We start from the raw sequence: 22,932 nt of genomic DNA on the forward strand, positions 1-22,932 counted from the left end.
AGTAAAGATGGAAGGAAGGAGGGGAGGAAAAATCCTGCTCTGTTTCGTGATCCCTATTTGATCTTCATTCCAGTGCAGTTTGGGTGAAGAATTCCAATTGTCTGTCTCAATTTTAATAAAGTATAACCAATTCTGCAATTACTGTCTGGACATTGACAAGAACAGGTTTCGAGGCTGACTTTAAACATCAACAATACACTAAACAGTTCGTAAACTAGCGACAAGGATGGGATTCGAACCCACGTGTGCAGAGCACAATAGATTAGCAGTCCATCGCCTTAACCTGTCGGCCACCTTGTCAGTTGCAGAAGCGCAGCTGTCACATTCAGCACAGTTTCTGGCTGTGCAGCCAGCTGTGCAATGATGGAAATATATCTTCTGCAAGGAAATGAAGTTGGGAATGGAGCGGTGTGAAACATTTCAAGACCATGTCCAACACATTTCTACTCGGTGTGAAAACCCACCACGGAAAGACTGGAACATACAATCATTTCAACACATCATGATTAACATCACTCAGACACCTGAACCATTAGGTCACTGACGAAGTCATGATGACCGAATTACTCATGAAATGACAACTGAACCAACTGACTGGAAGAATTGCTTAAACTCCACATGATCAGCGAGGCACAGCCTCAGGCCGACTTGTCGGGTGGTGTAAACAGATATCACTGCTTCTGATCTTCACCAGAACAGACAGTGAGATGTAACATTGATCATCAAACAGACTGTGAAAGCAGACAACAGAATAAAACACATGGAGAGACACTGTGGAATAAGAAATAGATTTGTTTGGAATGTTGAAATTTTGATTGGAATGGATAAAACACCAGAAACAGCAGATTAATGTGGGATTCTCATCATTATATTGATCTGGGACAGAAAAGAGAAACTGATGGAAAGAAGAGAAGAAGGAAGAAAAGAAAGGATGGAACTGTTCAATTTTTTCAGTTTTTTCACTCGCCCATCAAAGCTGATACAAAAAGTTGCAAATAACAGAGAATTTCACCAAAAAGGGAGATTAAATGTTGCTGAAACCTTGGATCGAAGGATGCTCCAACAGATCACCTGTTTAACTGTCTCCTCACTAGGGGATTTCAATCAGTCAGCAATATTATTCTCTACTTTTTTTGTTAATTGGTCCCAGAACTGTCACTTGGAATTAATATCTGTGCTCCGACTCCTGAATAATAAAATTGTGAGTTTCTCGATATTTTCTGGACACAGTTCCTGCTGAAAGAACTAAGAACTCTTTTCTAATTTGCACAATACTCGATACACACTCATCAAGCCTGCTAAGCTAGCATCCTTGGTGCTGCTCTCTCTTCTCCCAAACTTCATCTCATGTGACTGTTACATCATCACTCTGACACTGGGAGGGGTTGATCCCACTATCTTCAGCATTAACCCTTTACATCCTTGTACCACACTGTCTGTCCAAAGAAAATGGGTGGAGGGAACTTCCTTCATTTATCAAAACACCAACAGCAGCACAGTGGCACAATGGTTAGCACCGCAGCCTCACAGCTCCAGCGACCAGGATTCAGTTTTGGGTACTGCCTGTGTGGAGTTTGCAAGTTCTCCCTGTGTCTGTGTGGGTTTCCGCCGGGTGCTCTGGTTTCCTCCCACCTCCAAAAGACTTGCAGGTTGGTAGGTAAATTGGCCATTGTAAATTGTCCGTAGTGTAGGTACGTGGTTGGAGAATGGTGGGGATGTGGTAGAGAATATGGGATTAATGTAGGATTAGTATAAATGGGTGGTTGCTGGTTGGCACAGACTCGGTGGGCCGAAGGGCCTGTTTCAGTGCTGTATCTCTAAATAAGAAAAGTAAAATAAAAGCTACCAGTCGTAAATCAACTCAAACCCATCAGAAAGATAGAGGGAGACTGTCAGAGAACTTCCTGCATCCAGTCCGGACCCTGTCACACTCAGCAGCTTCTCACCCAGACCCCACTCTCATCAACACTGAACATTGTTACCAAGACCCTTCAAATACTGTTTATAAAAGGTAGAAAAATTCAAACTTCATCACAGCTCGATTGAATAGAACAAAGTTTAATATCTTCTCGTCATCACTCGGTAACCACATGAGACAGTCCTTAAATCAGTAGCATAAATTATCAGCTGTAAGAATGTTTGTCATTGGGTTGAATCATTTCTGTGTGAGGAATGTTCCAGCATCATAAACCAGGGGAACGTGTTGACTGAGCTGTGTCTTCATCTCTTCTGGACAGTTCACCCTTCTTTCTGCTCTGATTCACTTTCCCAAAGCGAATCTACAGATTCTCAAATCCAGAGACTGGGTTTTCTTATTTTGTTCCTTTTGATTTTTCTTGCTCCTGAATGATAACATATTCCAACCTCGGATCAACCTTGCCCTGTGTCCCAGTCTCGGTTAAAAGCGACAAATAACGGCACCAACATTCTGAAACATACAACACGGTCACATTCTGCTTCAGTGAGATTAATGCTGAGGCAGTTTCCGTGTCGAATGCGATTGTGAACAAATTTCTCTCAAGGAAATTGTGAGTGATCGAGTATTTGCACTGAATTTCTGTGCAAGAAGGGACAGTTTCAAACAGCCATTCCCAAATCACTTCCTTCACAAAGACAAAGACTGTGCTGTCTTAACGTGTGAATCAACTTCACAAACAATTTTGAACTCGAAGTTCAGGAGAAGACAGAGATGTGAATGATTGACAGTGTAATCTTTAAATTATAATTTTCCGTTTCTTCGTTGAAGTGAGGCTCAACCCTCAGCCACTGGAGATCGCGGAAAGCTACAAACTTGGATCCAAAAATCAGAAAAGTAGTGAAACAGTTGGTGAGTACATTGTGACACTGAAGAATTTATCACCACATTGCAACATTGGCACATTCTTAGACCGTACATTATGAGACAGATTTGTGCTTATATTGGTGGATGAGGAAAGATACTAAACACACAAAATCCCAATTTGAGCTAGTGTGTAAGATTGCTCTTTCCACAGAGATAGCATCAAAGAATGCTCGTGAATTGCGTCCTATGCCAGTGACAGTAACACACTTCAGAGGAACTTAATCGCACTGGTAAAATGGGCTTTCACATAACAGATAAAATTTTACACAGAAAATTGTGAAGTGATACAGTTTGGGAGGAAGAATGAGACAATGTACACCAATCTTTTTTGATCAAGGTTTGAAAAGGTTGCTAAGAGCAAACAGGACACTTGGCTTTATGAATAGAGGCATCGAGTAAAAGCAAATAAGTTATGCTAAACCTTTATAAAACACTGGGGCTGAATGACCTACTCCTGCACCTCCACGGAAAGCTTCCACTCCAGGCTCAGACACCCTCTTCAGGATCACTCTCCATACATCCTGCCATTCCACGCACGGATATCTCCCTCAGGATCAGATCACAGCTCCACAGTCCTGCCACATCCAGTCGTGAATGGTGGTGGATAATAAAATAACTAACAAGATGAGGAGGCTCCAAAAACATTCACATCCTCAATGATGGTGGTGCTGAGCACGTCAGTGCAAAAGATGAAGCTGAAACATTTGCAACCATCTTCAGTCAGAAATATTAAGTGGATTTGATCTGTGCTAATTTCAGCTCCTCATGCTCGCTGGTGCCTTGGTTCTCTGGTGCTAATTTCAGAGTAAATCATGCAGCTTGACAATTGGAGCCAAAGAAAAAGACACAGGAGAGGTTGAAAGTGCCAAAACCTGGGATTGAACCAAGAACTGTTTAACTGTTGGTGCAGCACGAACTCAACAAAGCTATTTCAACAACACACTAAAGCCACCATTCTGTCACTGCTTTGGAAGACAATATATACATTAAAGTGTTTGTAAAAAGTTACAGAACACAACATGTGAGGAATATTCCCCATTGTTTTCTCAGTACTGATGGATTGTGAAGTGGGACACAGCCAGAAGTCCCACTGTGCCACACTGACCCTGAGCTGTGAGTGAAATGAGATAAAGTTCAATCTTTAGCAGAGAGATTCTGGAGAGAGGTAAGAGTCCTGAATGAAGGAAAGACTTTCTGACACAATAAAAGCAAAATACTGCAGATGCTGGAAATCTGAAATAAAAACAAAAAGTGCTGGAAATACTCAATAGCTCTGGCTGCACCTGTGGAGAGAGAAACAAAGTTAACGTTTCTGGTCTGTGACCTTTCATCAGAACTGACACAGGTTAGAAAAGAATTAGGTTTTAAACAAGTGAAGGGGAGGGGCATGTGGGAGAGAACAAAAGGGAAGGTGTTTGATAGAGCAGAGGGCAGGAGAGATTAAATAACAAAGCTGTCCTGGGATAAAGGCAAAGAGTGTGTTAATGCTTGTGGTTGCCTGACACCAGTCATGCTCTGATGTTATTGAACACAATGTTCAATCCACAAGGCTGTCGAGTGCCGAATCAAAAGGTCGGGTGCTGCTCCTCGAGCTTGGGTTGATTTTCACTGGAACACTGGCGCAGGCCAAAGACAGAAATGTTGACATGAGAGCAGGGGGGAGTGTTGAAATGGCAAGCAACCAGAAGCTCAGGGTCATGATTTCGGCCTGAGCAGAGGTGTTCCGCCTAATCTGAATTTGGTCTCCCCAGTTTAGAGGAGACCACATTGTGAGCAGTGAATCCAGTATACATAATTGAAAGAAGTACAAGTAAATCGCTGCTTCACCTAAAAGGAGTGTTTGGGGCTTTGGATAATGAGCAGAGAGGAGGGAAAAGGGCAGGTATTATATCTCCTGCGATTGCATGGGAAGGTGCCTTGGCAAGGGGATGAGGTATCGGGGGTAATGGAGGAGTGGACCAGGGTGTCGCGGAGGGAACAATCCCTTCAGAATGTTGACAGGGGAGGGGAGGATGCGTTTGGTGGTGGCATCACGCTGGAGGTGGTGGAAATGGTGGCGGATGATCCTTTGGATGTGGAGGCAGGTGGGGTGGTAAGTGAGGACAAGGCGAACCCTGTCGCAGTTCTGGGAGGGAGGGGCAGGGGGAAGGCAGAGGTTGAGAGTCCTGTCAACCACACTGGGAGGGGGTGGGGGCGGAGTAGTCAATTATATCTGAGGGAAGAAATGAACAGAACTGGCAGCTCAAAACTGGACATCCATGAGGCACTGTGGGCCATCAGCAGCAGCAGAATTGTATTTAAACACAATATGTTACCTCATGGCCTGACATATCCCTGACTCTGCCATTACCATCAAGCCAAGGGAGCAATGGTGCTTCAATGAAGTGTGCAGGAGGGCATGTCAGGAGCAGCACCAAGCAGACCTAAAAATGAGTGAAGCTACAACACAGGATTACTTGCATGTCATATAGCGGAAGCAGCATGCAATAGACAGAGCTGAGTGATCTCACAACCAACAGATCAGATCAAAGCTCTGCAGTCCTGCCACATCCAGTCCTGAATGGTGGTGGATAATTAAACAATTAACAGGAGGACGAGGCTCCACAGATATCCCCATCCTTAATGACAGGGGAGACCAGTATATCAGTGCAAAATACAAGGTTGAATCATTTGCAAACATCTTCAGCCAGAAGTGCCAAGTAGATGATCCATCTCGGCCTCCTCCTGAGATCCCCAGCATCACAGGTGCCAACCTTCAGCTAAATCCACTTCACTCCACATGATATCAAGAAATGGCTGAAGGCTCTGGATACTGAAAACATCCTGGCTGCAGTGCTGAAGACTTGTGCTCCAGAACTAGCCACGCCGCCTGCCAAGCTACACCACTGGCATCTACCCGGCAATGTGGAAAATTGCCCAGGTATGTCCTGTACACAAAAAGCAGGACAAATCCAACCCGGTCAATTACTGCCCCGTCAGCCTCCTCTTGATCATCAGTAAAGTGATGGAAGGTGTCGTTGACAGTGCTATCAAGCAGCACTTACACAGCAAAAACCTGCTCACCGATGCTCATTTTGGTTTCCGCCAAGGCCACTCGGTTCCTGACCTCATTATGGCCTTGGTTCAAATATGGACAGAAGAGCTGAATTCAGGAGGTGAGGTGAGGTGACAGTGACTGCTCTTGCCAAGGGCATCAAGGAGCCCTTGCAAAATTGAAGTAAATGGCAATCAAGGAGAAAAACCTCCACTGGTTGGAGGCATACCTCTCGCAAAGGAATATGGTGCTGGTTGTTGGTGGCCAATCATCTCAGTACCAGACATCGCTCAGGAGTTCCTCAGGGTAGTGTCCTAGGCCCCAACCGTCTTCAGTTGCTTCATCAATAAACTTCCTTCCATCATAAGGTCAGAAGTGGAAATGTTCACTGATGATTGCAAAATGTTCAGTTGCATTAGTAACTCCTCAGATACTGAAGCAGTCCGTGTCCACATGTAGAGAGACCTGGGCAAGATTGGGCTTGGACTGATAAGTGGCAAGTAACATGCACGCCACAAAAATGCCAGGCAATGACCATTTCCAACAAGAGTGAATCTAACCATCTTCCCTTGACAGTCAATGACATTACCATTGCTGAATCCTTCACAATCAACATCCGGGGGGTTACCAATGAGCAGAAACTGAATTGGATCAGTCATATCAATACCGTAGCTACAAGAGCAGGTCAGAGGCTGGGAATTCTGCTGCAAGGAACTCACCTCCTGTCCACCATCTACAAGGCACAAGTCAGGAGTGTGATGCAATACTCCCCACTTGCCTGGATGAGTGGAGCTCCAACAACACCAAAGAAACTCAACACCATCCAGGACAAAGCAGATCGCTTGATCAGCACTCCATCCACTACTTTAAATATTCACTTCCTGCACCACCAGTGAACAGTGGCGGCAGTGTGTACCATCTACAAGATGCACTGCAGCAACTCACCAAGCCTCCTTCGACAGCACCTTCCAAACCCCCAACCTCGACCACCTAGAGGGATATTGGATGAATGGGAACACCACCATCTGCAAGCTCCCCTCCAAGTTACACACTGTCCTGACTGGGAACTATATCACCATTCCTTCACTGTCACTGGATCAAAATCTTGGAACTCCCTTCCTAACAGCACTGTGGGTTTACGTACAACACATGGACTGCAGCAGCTCCAAAAAGGCAGCTCACCACCACCTTCTCAAGGGCAATTAAGGATGGACAATAAAGGCTGCGTTTGCTGACAACGCAACCACTAGGTGGCACAACTCGCTTTCTCCCCCTGCTTTGCACCGGCCGCTTCCACCCTCCACAGTCGCTCGCTCCAGACCTCACTGCGCCCCCCCCCCCGCTACTTCCCTGGCCGATTGTCTCCCGATCATGTCACCCCATTCTCCAGTCGTTCGCTCACTCCCCACCCCCCTCCCCTCCAGCCGCTAGCTCTAGGCTGCGCTGCTTCCCTTCTCTCGGCCACTTGCTCCCACGTTTGTCCAGTCTCCACGCGCCGCCCGAAGAAGCAAGGTGGGCTGCAAAGTGTGACGGAGGAGTGAGTAGTGAGTGGCCTAGAGGAGGGAAGTGGCACGGCCTAGAGCTAGCGGCTGGAGCGGGGGTTGGGGGATAGAGAGCAAGCGGCCATAGAGCTGGATGACGCGAGTGGGGAACAATTGTCAAGGGGAGCATCGAGGTGTCGAGCGAGCAGCTGAGGGGATGAAGCGTCGAGGCCTGGAGCGAGTTGCCGAGGGGGGAGAGCTCCAGCCTCAAAGTCTCCTATTCAGCCGCTTCATCCAGCTGAGTGAGGGGCTGGATACCCGATGATGCTTTCGCGCCCGTGTGCGAAGATGGACCAGGCGCGGATATGCGATGATGTTGGCGCTGCGCAATGGCATCATCCTACGCATGTGCCACTTAATCCTGGCAAGATGGAGCTGTGCCGATGCACAGCTTGGCACAGTCCGATGATGTCAGCGGGCCGCTGCGTTGACAGGAATCACATTGTATCAGCAGTGCCCACATCCCATGAAAGAATAAAAAAGAGATTTGCCACAATGGTAGCAGGGTGAGGGATTTCAGTGATGCGGAGAGATTGCAGAAGCTGGGGTTGTTCTCCTTGCAGCAGAGAAAATTCAGAAGAGATTTGACACATTTGTTCAAAATCATGAAGTTCTTCAATCGTTAAATAAGGAGAAACTGTTTCCAGTGGTAAAGGGGTCAGTAAGCAGAGGACACGGATATCAGGTGATTGGCAGAAGAACCATTTTTTACACAGCAATGTGTTGTGATAAAGAAAGAAAAGACTTGCATTTATATAGCACCTTTCAAGACCACCGGACATATCAAAGCACTTTGTAGACAATGAAATACTTTTGAAGTGTAATCACTGTTGTAATGTCAGAAATGCAGCAGCTAATACCCACAAACAGCAATGTGATAATGACCAACTGATCTGAATGAGAGGCAAATATTGATCACAACACCAGGGAGAATTGCTCTTCACTTGTTTGAAATTGCAGCATGGGATCTTTTACATTCACCCAAACATGCAGACCAGGTCTTGGTTTAACATCACACCTGAAAGGCAGCACCTTCAACACCCTCAGTGCTGCACTGGAGTGTCAGCTGTGAAATCTGAACCCAGAAGCTTGTGATTTCGAGGTGAGTGTGACCAACTGAGCCACAGATTTTACCTGAGTCTCAATCCTTCTACCAACAGTTTCTATCGGGTCTGTCACGACCCCTCATGATTGTGAACACCTCTATCAAATCTCCTCTCCAAGGAGAACAACCCCAGCTTCTCCAATCTATCCACATAACTGAAATGCTAACCACACGTTGCAGAAAGGAATTTTTCCTCAAGTTCCTTCTGGTTTTGTGAGTCACCTTAAATCTATAACCTTCGGTTATTGACCTTTCAGCAGTTAGAAACAGTTCCTCAGTATTTACTCTCCCTCAAACCTTCAAGGAAGCTCTGCAAAGTAACTGAAAATCAAGTTGTCAGAAGTGGGATTTAAACACATGCCTCCAGTGAAAGCTGCAACCTGAACCCAGAAGCTGAAACCGCTCAGTCACCTCAACTGTTCAGACCTTTTTGACCTCGTCATCACTTCTGTACTTTGAAAGGTTCACTCAGTTCAGGAACTTGTTCAATGTAACTGGAATGCTCAGTGATTGGGATATTAACTCCCCCGGGTTTTCCTGAGCTTGTTCTCGGTGTATGGGGATGTTTGATGTTTGTCCTGGGCTGTGGAATCTTGCATCACTGTAATGGACATTAACCCACTGATTGAATCTGTATTCACTGGTTTCCACTGGTGCTGGGTAATTGCAGAGTGTGGGGCCGGAATGTTGCTGCTTGTCCCGGCCTCACTCACTCTGGGAAAGAGTGAATAATTGATGCGTCTGTTTCTGTATCTGAAATGTGACTTCGATCTGCTGTTATTAACCGAGGCAGCGCTGCAGAAGGATACGTTAATAATCTCTCACTAATCAACTGCAAACAGTCAGAATGTGTAACTTTGAGCAGCGCTTTCTGCACCGTCAGGGCTGTAAAGTTGAGGGAGGGAGAGACAGTGTCAGTATCTGAGTGTCTACAGCACTGTACACAGAAAGAGCCAATATACCGGGGCTGAGAAACAGTGCATCTTTTCACATTTAATCACAATAATATCCACAGTCAGGAGCTGAAAATGATGAAAAACCAAATAGCAAGAGCAAAAATAAGAAAAGTAAGTAATTATAAATTAGCTGATCAGCTTTCACTGTGTTACCTGGTAGTCTACAGTTTTATATTCAATGCTCTCTCCACTGTGGCCAGGGAATGATTTCTTCTCAAAGGCTGAATATTAACAAAACTGCTTGTAATTTAAAATCTTTTAAAAGTAATTCCATGGAGCGAATGGGGCAAAGTCAAATAACTGCACCAATTGTAGGAGAGCTGGTTGGTGATGACGTGGATGTGTCTGCAGTGTGCAGGACCAGACTGTTTCTGTAGATTCACAATGAATGTTCCACCCTTTATTTATGACAGTAAAACTGATCGTGGACAATGGCTATTCTGGTTGCAGCAACCTGAAGCTTTAACTCATTAACACTCTCCTTTAGGGTAATTTAGAAAGCACAACATGCAGCTCTGTCAGTTAGTGTGTTTGTTTGTTAACCCACAATTTGATGGTTCAAGCACATAAATGGATGAGGCTTTATTAACTTAAACTCTTCTACATCTGCGATATTACTCTTGCTGTTGATTTTTCAATGATAAGGTTAATCAAGTCTTTCTTTGTGAAATCCATGCTGACTGTGTTTTATTATTTTTCATTTCCATCTGTATTTTCTACTTTGGAGGATTACAGGAAATTATCATTTTTTTTATTCATTCATGGGAGGTGGGTGTCGCTGGCTGGGCCAGCATTTATTATCCATCCCTAATTGCCTTGAGAAGGTGGTGCTGTGCTGCCTTCTTGAACCACTGCAGTCCATGTGCTGCTGTAATGAAGAGAATTCCAGGATTTTGACCCAGCAACAGTGAAGGAACGGTGATACAGTTACAATTCAGGATGGTGTGTGGCTTGGAGGGGAACTTGCAGGTTGTGGTGTTCCCATGCATCTGCTGCCCTTGTCCTTCTCGGTGATAAAGGTCGCGGGTTTGGAAGGTGCTGTCTCAGGAGCCTTGGCACATTGCTGCAGTGCATCTTGTGGATGGTACACACTGCTGCCACTGTGTGCCAGTGATGGAGGGCATGAATGTTGTAAATGGGATGCCAATCAAGCGGGCTGCTTTGCCCTGTTGAGTTTCTTGAGTCTTGTTGGAGCTGCACCCAGCCAGACAAGTGGAGAGTATTCCATCACACTCCTAACTTGTGGACAGGCTTTGGGGAGTCAGGAGGTGAGTTACTTGCCGCAGGATTCCTAGTCTCTGACCTGCTCTTGTAGCCATAATATTTATATGGCTACTGCAGTTCAGTTTCAGCTCAGTGGTAACCCCCAGGTTGTTGAGAGTGGGGGATTCAGCGATGGTAATGCCATTGAATGTCAAAGGGAGATGGTTAGATTCTCTCTTGTTTGGGATGGTTATAGTCTGGCAGTTGTGTGGTGAGAATCTTATACATCTTTATTGTAGGGTACTCTATTGTACTGTTGAGTGACTACACTTGAAAAGCCCTTCCTTCATTGGCTGGAAAAGGCTTTGCAATGTCCTGTGGTCGTGAAATGCAAGTCTTGCTTTTTCCATTGCTTGCAGTGTCATTGTGATCAAAAGATAGGATTCATGAGCACAAAGTTTAAATCAATTTTGATTAAAATAATGTAAAAGCATCTATATTTTAGCACTGCACTTAATAATCTCCATCTTCCTATCCTTACCAAGTACAATGTCTTTGACCCTGAAATTGATTCCACAATCGCAGTCCCTCAGACAATTTCAGCTCAGTTCTGATGAAAGCTCACAGATCTGAAACGTTAACTTTGTTTCTCTCTCCACAGATGCTGCCAGACCTGCTGAGTATTTCCAGCATTTTCTGTTTTTATTTCAGATTTCCAGTATCAGCATTATTTTGCTTCTGTGTTACTTTGAAAGTTAAAACTGACCCACCTGTCTACAATTCACACTGGGGTCTCCCATGAAATGATTCTGTATCATGTTGATGTAATGAATACAGACTCCGAGCACAGAGCTTCCTGTGGGGAATTGGGGATATGAAAACCAGCAGACTCTGCAGGAATTTCCACTGGGAGCACAAATTCACAAAATCTACCTTTTATATATCGATTCATTTTGATTGTCCTTCTGGAAAATCATTTTGAAACAATTTAAACATCAACCTACAGCTCCATGACTGGGTCAATTATGAGGTCATCCTCTGACAGGTCATGTGACAGCTGGAGCCACAAGACGTCAGAACCAGATTTGTGACTGGATTAAAACCCGGAATCCTGTCCCAATGGCTTTTCAAATAAAGCTGTTGCTGTTTGAAAACACAGCAGTTAAACTTTCTGCCTGACCATGAGGGGAGCTGGGGAGAAATTTACAAAACTAAATCCTTTTACAAAATAGTTCAAAAACCATTCACTGAGAAATCATGTGAGGACTCATATGCAGTAGAGAAACAAGCAGAATACAGAAAGTGCAGAGGAGAGCTGAAAAAGGAAAAGAGATCAGCAAGCTGTATGAGAAAAGATTAGCAGGTCACATAACTGGGAACACTGAAGTCTTTTACCAAACATATGGACAGTCAATGAAAGGGTGGGTCAATTAGGAGATCCTGTGGAGGCAGAGGGTGTGGCTGAGGCACTAATTAAGTACATTTCATCTGTCACAAAACAAACGGGTGCTGCAAATGTCACAGTAAAGGAGGAGGAAGTGGAGAATTTGGAGGGGATGAAAATAGATAAAGAGGAGACAATTACAAGGTTAGCAATGCTCACAGTAGAAAGGTCACCCGGTCTGGATGGGCTGCATCCTGGGTTGCTGAGGGAAGTCAGGGTGGAAATAGCAGAGACTCGAACCACAATCTTTCAATCCTCCTTGAATATGGGAATTATGCCAGAGGACTGGAGGATGGAGGTAAGCTTGGGTAGTTCTATCTCAGTTTAACTTGACCATTTTTATCATGTATCCATTGTCATAACTAACAACGTTAAGAAAGCCATTTTATAATGAACACATGACCAAAGGAACCATTTTGTGTTCAGTACTAACGTTTATATCCTGTATAATTAATGAGTAGCTACCCATCCTGAAACAGATGATTGTAAAAGTAATGAACCTTGATTGAGTTATACTTAATGAATCAATAAACATTTTGGAGAGAATGGGTTTTCATTTCAAGGTAGTTCAATCTAATTACTGTGAGTTTCTGTGTCTGTGTGGGAAAGGACAGTTTCAGCTAAATGTATTCAAACAATGGATCTTTCTCGGACCCCTGATAAAACCCATGGTATGGTACATCGTGACCTTCAAGAGTCTTGATTTAATGAACAGGAAACTTGTTTCAGATCAGATTGGGAGACAGTGTGAAACCACTCCATTGTACTCATGTCTGAGATTCTGAGGACAGGTGACTGTTAGTGGAAGACATTATTAAGAACTAATTAAATGTACCTAGCAACAGCTAGGACCAATTATTATTTTACATGGTGGTGTGATGGCCATCCATGGGTTAAAAGTAGGGAGCTTGTAAGGTTTCAGTGTGCAGGAACACTAGAAGATCTCAGGGGTAAAGGCTCAGATCATCAACCAAGTTCTCCACCTGATGAGGTATCCCGACTGGACAAAGAGGACTGTGACACTCTGAGACCAAGCTCGACCAGTCCCCAGAGCTGAAAAGTTATATTCCCCAAGTTTGTTAAGTATAATTTTACTTTCAATTATTAAGTACTATTTTACTCTCAATAAAAGTTCTGGACTTATTAATCAAGTATCCTGTTGCTTTAATTGGTTAAAGTCATTCCCAAAGTGATTGTCCACAACAGACTTTCCAGAATTAAAAGATAAGTCTGCAAGGATTGTGAATATTACAGCCCTGTTTAAAAAGAGAGATAAACCCAGGAACTACAGACCAATTAGTCTAATGTCGGTGGTGGGGAAACTTTTAGACACAATTATCCAGGAGGAAATTAACTGTCACTTGGTAGAACATGGGCTAATAAATGACAGCCAGTACAGATTGGTTAACAGAAGGTTAACAGAATAATTAATGAATTCATTTCTTTGATGAAGTTTCAGAGAGAGTTGACCAGGGTGGTGAGGTTAATGGTGCGTGTCTGGACATCAAAATTGTGTTTGAAAAGGTACCATAAACTAGACTTGGGGCAGCACAATGGCACAGTGGTTGGCACTGCAACCTCACAGCTCTCGCAACCCAGGTTCAGTTCTGGGTACTGCCTGTGCAGAGTTTGCAAGTTCTCCCTGTGACTGTGTGTGTTTCTGCTGGGTGCTCCGGTTTCCTCCCACAAGCAAAGACTGCAGGTTAATAGGTAAATTGGCTGTTGTAAATTGTCCCTAGTGTAGGTAAGAGAATGGTGGGGATGAGGTAGGGAATATGGGATTATGGTGTAGGATTACTATAAATGGGTGATGGTTGGTCAGCACAGACTCAGTGGGCCAGATGGCCTGTTTCAGTTTTGCATCTCTCTATGACTTGTTAACAAAATTCAAGCAGATGGGATTAAAGGGGCAGTGGCAGTGTGGATCCAAAATTTGCTGCAGGGTAAAAAGTATGGTGAATGCTTGTTTTTCAGAATGGAGGGAGTAATACAGTAATGTCCTTGTTGTTGCAATATGTTCAATGTCAGACCCCGAGCTGTCCGAGGGATGGGGCAATTTGTGATGTTCCTGTGGTTGCAATATTTGCAGTGTCTGACCTTGATCTGTCACAGGGACGTGGCATTTATGAGGTCCCTGTGGGGTGCTGTTTGTTTGGTGTGTCACACTGACCTGTCCCAGAGAGCGGGAAGGTTGTGATGTCCTTGTGGGTTGCAATCTGTTCAGTGTCTGACTCTGATCTGTACCAGGGATGGGGCAGTGTGTGATATCCTTGTGCATGTCATACAGGCCCACTGGTGTGTGGTTCCATCCTGATGCCAAGAAACAGAGCCCCATCTCTGGGCAAAAAGTCTCACTTCTCGATGGGTGTCTCGCGAAAACACAGTGGCGCAGTGGTTAGCACCGCAGCCTCACACCTCCAGTGATCCGCGTTCGATTCTGGGTACTGCCTGTGCAGAGTTTACAAGTTCTCCCTGTGACCACTTGGGTTTCTGCCGGGTGCTCCGGTTTCCACCCACAGCCAAAGACTTGCAGGTTGATAGGTAAATTGGCCATTGTAAATTGCCCCTAGTGTAGGTAGGTGGTAGGGGAATTGAGGGGATGTGGTAGGAATACGGGATTAATGTAGGATTAGTATAAATGGGTGGTTGATGATCGGCACAGACTCGGTGGGCTGGAAGGGCCTGTTTCAGTACTGTATCTCGAAATAAATGAATAAGAAGGCAAGGCTGAGGGAGTAGACCTGGAGAGTAAATCCGGAGTGGAGTCCTGGAGGCAGTTACCTGTTACTTATCAGGCAGTTTTCCAGCAACTCCAACAGCAGAGCTGTTAACAAACAGTACTGGCTTTTCCTTTCCTTTGGACAATACCAGCAATGCTGAGAGGGGGTCCTGATGCTCAGGGTCTCCATACTATTTGCCCAGGCCTGTGCCCTGGAGAGGACACTCCAGCTTCTTGGTTAAACATTAGCACAACCCGGGAATAAACAGTTACTGATTATAAGCTCTCATTGAATTGGTGTAGAGTATGAGCGCCAGGGGTGACTTCGGACAGTGGGAGAGGTCTTAGTGTCTCATTGGATAGCTACCATTCACTCCAAGCTGGGCAGCCCCCTGTCAGTTAGGTGCTGTCCTGCCACGACCTGCTTGCTTCAATGAGTGCTTGGAGCTTGGAGAGTCATCTCTCAACAGGCGGTTCGATAATCTATGCACCAAGAAAAACAAACTCAACAAAGAAGCCACCAGTCCTTCGCATCACAAGATGGAATGTGAGGACCATGTGTCCTGGCCTTACCGACAACCTTCTGCAGGTTGATGACACACACAAGACAGCTGTGATCGACAAGAAACTCACAAGGCTCAATGTGGACATTGCTGAGCTGCAAGAAACTAGACTCGTTCAAAGTGGATCCCTCAAAGAGAAACACTACACCTTCTTCTGGCAGGGGAAAGCCCAAGAGGCAACTCGTGAGCATGGAGTGGGTTTCACAGTAAAAAACACGCTACTTGAGATGAGTGAACCACCCACAGTAGGCTCAGAGAGACTTCTTACTCTTCACTTGTCAACAAGCGTGGGCCCAGTTAATCTCATGTGCATCTATGTCCCGACACTCACCTCCACCCCAGATGTCAAGGATCAATTCTATGTGACACTTGACACTGCCATCAGTAGAATTCCCAGCACTGAGGGACTGTACCTTCTAGGAGACTTCAACACAAGCTTGGATACTGACTACACAGCTTTGCCAATGTGCATAGAGCACCAGGGGATTTGCAAGATGAACGAAAATGTACAGAGGTTGCTGGAGCTATGCTGTCACCATGGATTCTGTGTGATGAACAGCTACTTCCAGGTCAAGCTGTGCCACAAGGTGTCCTGGAGACATCCGAGATCACGCCACTGGCACCAGCTAGACCTTATCATCACCAGACATACCACCCTCAGCAGTGTCCTCATCACTCACAGCTATCACAGCGCTGACTGTGACACTGACCACTCCCTGGTGTGTAACAAGGTCAGGCTTCAGCCAAGGAAGCTTCATCCATCCATGAAGAAAGGTCGTCCTCTGATCAACACTTGCCGAACCACTGACCCAGGAGTTCCTCAACATCCTCGATCAGGCTCTTTCAGACAACAATGCTCAAGGCCTCAGTGCAGTGTCAAAGTGGAATCATCTGCACGCCACCATCAATAACTCTGCACTCACTGTGTATAGGAAAAGCGATGGGAGGAATGCTGACTGGTTTGAGGCTTATTGGACTGAAATTGAGTCAGTTACTGCAACTAAGAGGAGAGCCCTCATGAACTACAAACAAGTCCCCAGCAAACAACATCTAGATGCTCTCAGAGCTGCCAGAAACAAGTCTCTGCAGACTGCTCAGCACTGCACCAATCAATACTGGTTAAAACTCTGCTGCTGAATCCGGGGATGCTCGAGGGATGTATGAAGGAATTAAGAAAGCAATGGGCCCAGTAGTAACTAAATCAGCACCTTTTGAAGACAAAGACATGGGTGATCATCACTGAACCTAACAAGCAGATGGAAAGGTGAGTGGAGCATTACCTTGAACTCTACATAACGGAGAACATTGTCATTGAAGTAGCTCTCAGTGCCATTCCAGACTTCCCTGTCATGGAGGAACTGGACAGTGAGCCCACCATAGTCGAGCTCAACAAGGGCTCAAAACATGCGTGATACAAACATTGTCACCTTGTACAAAATTAAGGGGGATCGAAGTGACTGCAGCAATTATCGGAGCCAGCTACTCAGTTCCACTCACCTGCTCGATCCCTTTCCTCCTGCAAGTTCCTTTGCTTCAAGTATCCATCCAATTTCCATTTCAAATCATTGATTGTCTCTACTTCCACCACACTTGTGGGTCAGGTCATTACCACTCACGGCATAAAAAAATTCCACCTCACCCAAGGATGGGAAATATTTATATCTTCTATATTTAGCTTATTCTCCATCTCTACGAGAATAGAATGGCAGTCAACATGAAAGGGAACCCAAAAATCTTTGAGCAGTCTTTAAATAATAAGCAGGTAGTAAGCGGTGAAGTGGGCCCCATTAGGGACCAAGAGGGTAATAAAAACTTAGAGCTGCAGGGCAATGTTAATCTAGTTAATGAGTACCTTGTATCAATGATCACTAAGGAAGTGGAATTTCACAAAATATCAGTTGAAGTGGAGAGTGTAGAGGCAATGGAGAGGGTACAAATTGAGAGAGGGAGGTACTGAAAAGGCTGGTTATGCTTCAGGAAGATAAATTACCTGGTCCGTATGGCTTTCATCCCAGATTGCGAAAGGAAATGTGGATGCAGATAACAGAAAGGCTTTCTATAATCTTCCAATCTTCCCTGGATACGGGGAAGGTGTCAGAGGATTAAACAGTGGCAAATGTGACACCCTTATTCAAGAAAGGGTGTAATCACAGTCCGGCTAACAACAGGCCAGTTAGATTAACAGCAGTGGTGGGTAAGGTTTTAGAAAGAACAATCAGGGAATAAATCAACAGTCACTTGGAGAGGTTCGAGTTAATTAAGGAGAGTGAGCATGGATTTATAAATGGGAGTTCATGCTTGACTAATCTAACTGCATTTTTTGATGAACTAACAGAGAAGGTTTATGAAGGGCATGCAGTGGATGTTGTTTATGTGGATTTTAAGAAGCGACACATAAAAGGGTGATTAACAACATTGAGGTTCATGGAATAGGAGGGTCAGTGTCCAATTGGATAGAAAATTGGCTTAAGGACAGAAAACAGCAAGTCGTAATAAATGGTTCATTCTCAGACTGGAAGGTTGTCGACAGTGCTGTTCCCCAAGGGTCAATGCTGGAACCACTGCTTTTTACTTGCGACAGATAAATGACTTGGATCTTGGAATATAGAGTAGAATCTCAAAATATGCCGATAACACCAAACTTGGAGAAGTGGCAAACAGTGAGGATGAAATGAACCACCTGCAACAAGACAGTGATAGGCTCGCAGAATGGGCAGACAGGTCCAGATGGATTTTAATAGTGTCTAGTGTGAGGTGATGCATTTTAGCAGAAGGAATAGGGAGAGGCAATATATACTTAATGGCACAGTTCGAAAGAGTGTGCAGGAATAGAGGGACCTGTTCACTGTCACGTGAACAATTACTTCTTGTGTGCTCTCAGATTTGTAACCTTCACTGTTCTGGAGTGAGGTGACATCTACTAGCAGGAAGCAAGAACTGCAATCAAGCAGCAGAAATTCCACCGTCTGTCAGGGTGAAAGAAACATTGCAATGTGAGGAAATAGTGAATGGGTTTGATTGGGTTGATGGAGACATGATTCCACTTGTGGTGGAGTCCAAAGCAAAGGCCAGAAATATAAAATTGTCATTATTAAAAGATATGAGGAATTCATGATAAATGTATTTAGGTAGTGATTGGGTGGAATCTAGACAGAATAGAAAGTGAGATTGGGTGGACAGAAGCAGTGTGAAAGGATGGCTCAAACAAAAGGTAAACGCCCTGCAAGGTTAACTCTGTTTCTCTCTCCACAGATGCTGCCAGAGTTTCTGAACATTTCCAACACTTTCTGTTTTTATTTCAGAATTTGCAAGATGTTGCTTTACTCTGAAAAAAAAAATGGATGATCGGCTTTGGCTGCCAGTGAAATTCCACAGGAGCTAAAAGGAAGTTCTGATATCAGTGGCATGTTGATTCTTGCTTAGGGTGAGTGATTAATTAATGTGTGAGAGATCCTGGGTTCAAATCCTGGACAAGCCCTTCTTCTTTGGCATTTTTAGTTTAAGGTCATTGATTGGTTTCAGCCTTGCAGAAGGCGGAATTGATTTCCATATGGAGCCTGCTTGAGGACCAGAGAGCTGGAGTCAAAGAGCTTGATTAACTAAATGTACAGATAGCCAAGTGGGAATATAAAGTTGTTGCAGTAATTGTGACCTGACTCCAAAAACAACAGGACTGGGTTCTGGACTGGAATGGAATGGAATTCTTCAGTGTTTCTGTTGTTTGGCTTGCATTGACTCATCGATTTTCTTGTTTTTCACTTTGTCGATGCCTTTGAATAATTGTGGATCCTTCTTCAGAGTGTCTTCTTTCACCAGGTAGTTCTGACCTCTGATGATGATGATCGTGATGAGCTTCAATTCGCTGATAGTTTTGGAACTGAACAGATTTCCTTTGCTTGAGTCTACAACATGGAACTCAGTCTGACATGTGGACCCATGGGAGGATTTGAATGCCACCCCTGCATTGAAGAATACAGTTGCATCCATCCAATAAGAGAGCGAGTAGAAGTGACAGTTCAGTCAGTCAAACATGAAACTTTTAATTTCAGGGTGGTGAGTTTGAGTGCCATTTTGTTTTTCCCTTTTTTAAGGCTTCATTAGCAGAGAGTACAAGGAGTGTTTGAAATGAAATTCAGCAAAAGTATGAGAAAGTCTCACTTTGATTCAGGACTCATCTCTCTGCAGCATCTCGCTGTGAAAGATTGAACTTCATCTCATTTCATTTCCAGCTCGGGGTCAGTGCGGCTCAGTGGGACTTCTGGCTGTCTCCTGCTTCACAATCCATCAGTGCTGAGAAAGCAATGGGGAATATTATTCACGGCTCTGTAACCAGAGGACACCAATTTAAGGTGAATGGCAAAAGAACCAAAGGCAACATGAGGAAAAACTTCTTTTGCACAGCGAGTTGTTAAGATCTGATATGCACTGTTTGAGAGTGTGATGGAGGCTGATTCAACCATGGTTTTCAAAATGGTATAAAATAATTATCTGAAGTGAAAAAAATTGCATGTTTTCATGGAATACATGAGTCTGTGGCATGAGCTGAGTTGCTCGTGCAGAGAAGCAGCACAAGTACAATGAGCTGAATGGCTTCCTTTTGTTCTGTAACTATTCTATGATCTATGATTCTTTTCAGAGTGAATTCAACACTCACATACACGAAACTGACAGGTACAATGTAAACCCCACACTAACATACCAGCGAATGCTAGGGACAGAGTAAAACCAATCAGTCCTGGACTAGAAACTGACAGGTACACTGTAAACTTCGCATTACCAGACAAGAAATTGACAGATACAGTGTGAAACCCACAGTTACGTTGCAGCAGTTGGCAGGTAACGTGTAAAATTCTTTCTTTCATATCCCAACTGCAAGGTACAAAGGAAATTAGGTACAAACCCAGGCTCACACTTCAAAGACTGAGAGATACAAAGCAAACCACATACTCACCTACAAGTACAGAGACGAAGACACACTCAGAGGAGGTGCAGATTCAAGACACATGCATGTAACAGAAACTGATAGGCATAGAATCAAACCCTTTCTCACTTCTCAGAAACTGATAGATCTCGACAAAAGCTGATGCTCACATACAAGTTGTTGAAAGATATGTGGTGAAACTCACAGAGCAATAGCAGAAACAAACAGGTACTGAATAATACCCACAGTCACAGACCAAAAACTGAAATATACTGAGTTATACATCACTTTCTCACACCAGAAACTCATGGCTACAAAGTGAAGCTGACTCTATCCTTCCAGGCATTGACAGGTGCAAAAGAAAACACTCACGACGATTCCAGGTCATGAAATGTACGTAATAAAACCTTTCAGCTGAAAGAATAGCATTAATGACAGGTGTGGTACCCAGAATGCTCAGCGGCCTAGAATCCGCCCGATCTGTGACAGGAGCGGGGCGCGCAGGCGCAGTAGAGACAGCTCTGTCAGCAGCTGGAGCTGCGGGTTCGGAGTTGGAGCGGAATATTCACAAAGTGCGAGAAGACTTTGTTGGCTCACACAGCTGGAGCAGGGCCTCAGGGCCACAATAACATGGAACAATCCCATCTGTATCCCTGCGGATGGCAGTGGTGAAGCTTTTCCCGGTGAGGCTTCCCGAAACGGCGTCGAGAAATGGATAAGAATTGGGGACTGGGCAGGGAGCGTCTCTAAATGAATAAAATTTGGGTACTGGTCAGGGAGCATCTGTAAATGGATAAGAATTGGGGACTGGGCAGGGAGCGTCTCTAAATGAATAAAATTTGGGTACTGGTCAGGGAGCGTCTCTAAATGAATAAGATTTGGGTACTGGTCAGGGAGCGTCTGTAGATGGGTAAGAATTAGGGACTGGGCAGGGAGTGTCTCTAAATGAATAAAATTTGGGTACTGGTCAGGGAGCGTCTGTAAATGGATAAGAATTGGGGACTGGTCAGGAAGCGTCTGTAAATGGATAAGAACTGGGGACTGTGCAGGGAGTTTGTAAAATTGAATACGAGTTGGAGACTGGGCAGGGAGCGTTTCTAAATGAATAAGATTTGGGGACTGGGCAGGGAGCGTCGATAAATGCTTAAGAATTGGGGACTGGTTAGGGAGTGTTTTATTATTCGTTCGTGGGATGTGGGCGTCGCTGGCTCGATCTCAGCTCGAGTAATGTGTCCAGTTCTGGACACCAGGCTTTAGAAAGGACATCAAAGCTTCTGAGACAGTTCAGAGGAGATTTACTAGAATGATACCAGAGATGAGGGGTGTCAGTTCTCTGGACAGGCTGGTGAAGCTGGGATTGTTCTCCTCAGAGTAGAGAAAGTTAAGGGAAGATTTAATAGAGGTGTTCAGAATCATGAAGGATTTTCATAGGGTCGAGAGGGAGAAACTGTTTCCACTGTCCTGGGGGTCAGTAACCAGAGGACACAGATTTAAAATAATCGGCCAAAAATGTCAAGGGGAGGTGAGGAGAGATCTTTTTACCCAGTAACTGATTCGGATTTGGAATGAATTGTCTGACAGGGTGGTGGAAACAGATTCAATTATAACTTTCATGAAGGAATTGGACAAATATTTCAAAGTGAAATTCTCCAGGATTATGGGGAAATAGGCAGGGGGTTGGACTAATTGCATCTTTTTGTTAGAGAGTCAGCAGAGGCACAATGGGGCCGAATGGCCTCCTGTGCTGTATGATTCGATGAACATAAGAACGAGGAGCCGGAGTCGGCAAGTCAGCCACTCGAGCCTGCTCTGCCATTCAATACAATCATGGCTGATCTCATCACGGCAGTTCTTGTTTCTTGCCAGTAGATGTCACTTCACTCCAATGCAGTGAAGTTTACAAATCTGAGAGAGACACAACAGGAAATAATTGTTCCCATGATAGTGAATGTGTGGGATTTAGAAATACCAGGAGTGGAGACGAGTTATTACTTGTCTGCTCGATCCCCATAGCCCTGTAAAATTATTTCCTTCAAGTGCCCATTCAAATTCCTTTTGTAATCCTCGATTGTCTCCATTTCCAACGCCCTCGTGGGCAGCGAGTTACAGATCATCACCAATCAGTGTAAAAAAGTTATTGCGCACATTCCCCCTGTACCTCCTGTCCAAAACCTTTAATCTGTGTCCCCTAGTCCTTGTAGCCACTCCAGGCGCTGCTTCACAAACCACTGACCACCTCCAGGCGCGTATCCATTGTCTCTCAAGATAAGGAGGCCCAAAAGAAAAAAAAAAAGAAAGAAAGAAGAGTCCTTGTACCAATAGTTAACGGGAACAATGTTTCCTTGCCAACTTAATTAAAACTGTCACAGCCGAAAACACATCCATCAATTCTCCCCTCACTCTCCTTTGACACAGGCAGAACAGCCCTAGCTTTTCCAACCTAACCTTGTAACTAAAATCCTCCATCCCTGGATCCATTCTGGTGAATTTCCTCTGCATCCTCTCAAGGACGCTCACATTCTTTCTTAAGTGTGGTAAGCAAAACTGGAAGCAACACTCCAACTGGGGCCTAACCAGAGCTTTATAATGGTTCAGCATAACTTC

At 44.6% G+C, this 22,932-nt stretch overlaps 1 non-coding gene across 1 annotated transcript; it reads right to left on the minus strand.

Moving 5' to 3' along the window:
- Positions 1-218: 218 nt before the first annotated feature.
- trnas-gcu (transfer RNA serine (anticodon GCU)) lies at positions 219-300 on the minus strand. Its single transcript has one exon. It is a non-coding gene; the product is annotated as a tRNA-Ser (tRNA).
- Positions 301-22,932: the final 22,632 nt, after the last annotated feature.

The sequence above is a fragment of the Heterodontus francisci genome, unplaced genomic scaffold (assembly GCF_036365525.1).
Source record: "Heterodontus francisci isolate sHetFra1 unplaced genomic scaffold, sHetFra1.hap1 HAP1_SCAFFOLD_43, whole genome shotgun sequence".
Lineage (NCBI taxonomy): Eukaryota > Metazoa > Chordata > Chondrichthyes > Heterodontiformes > Heterodontidae > Heterodontus > Heterodontus francisci.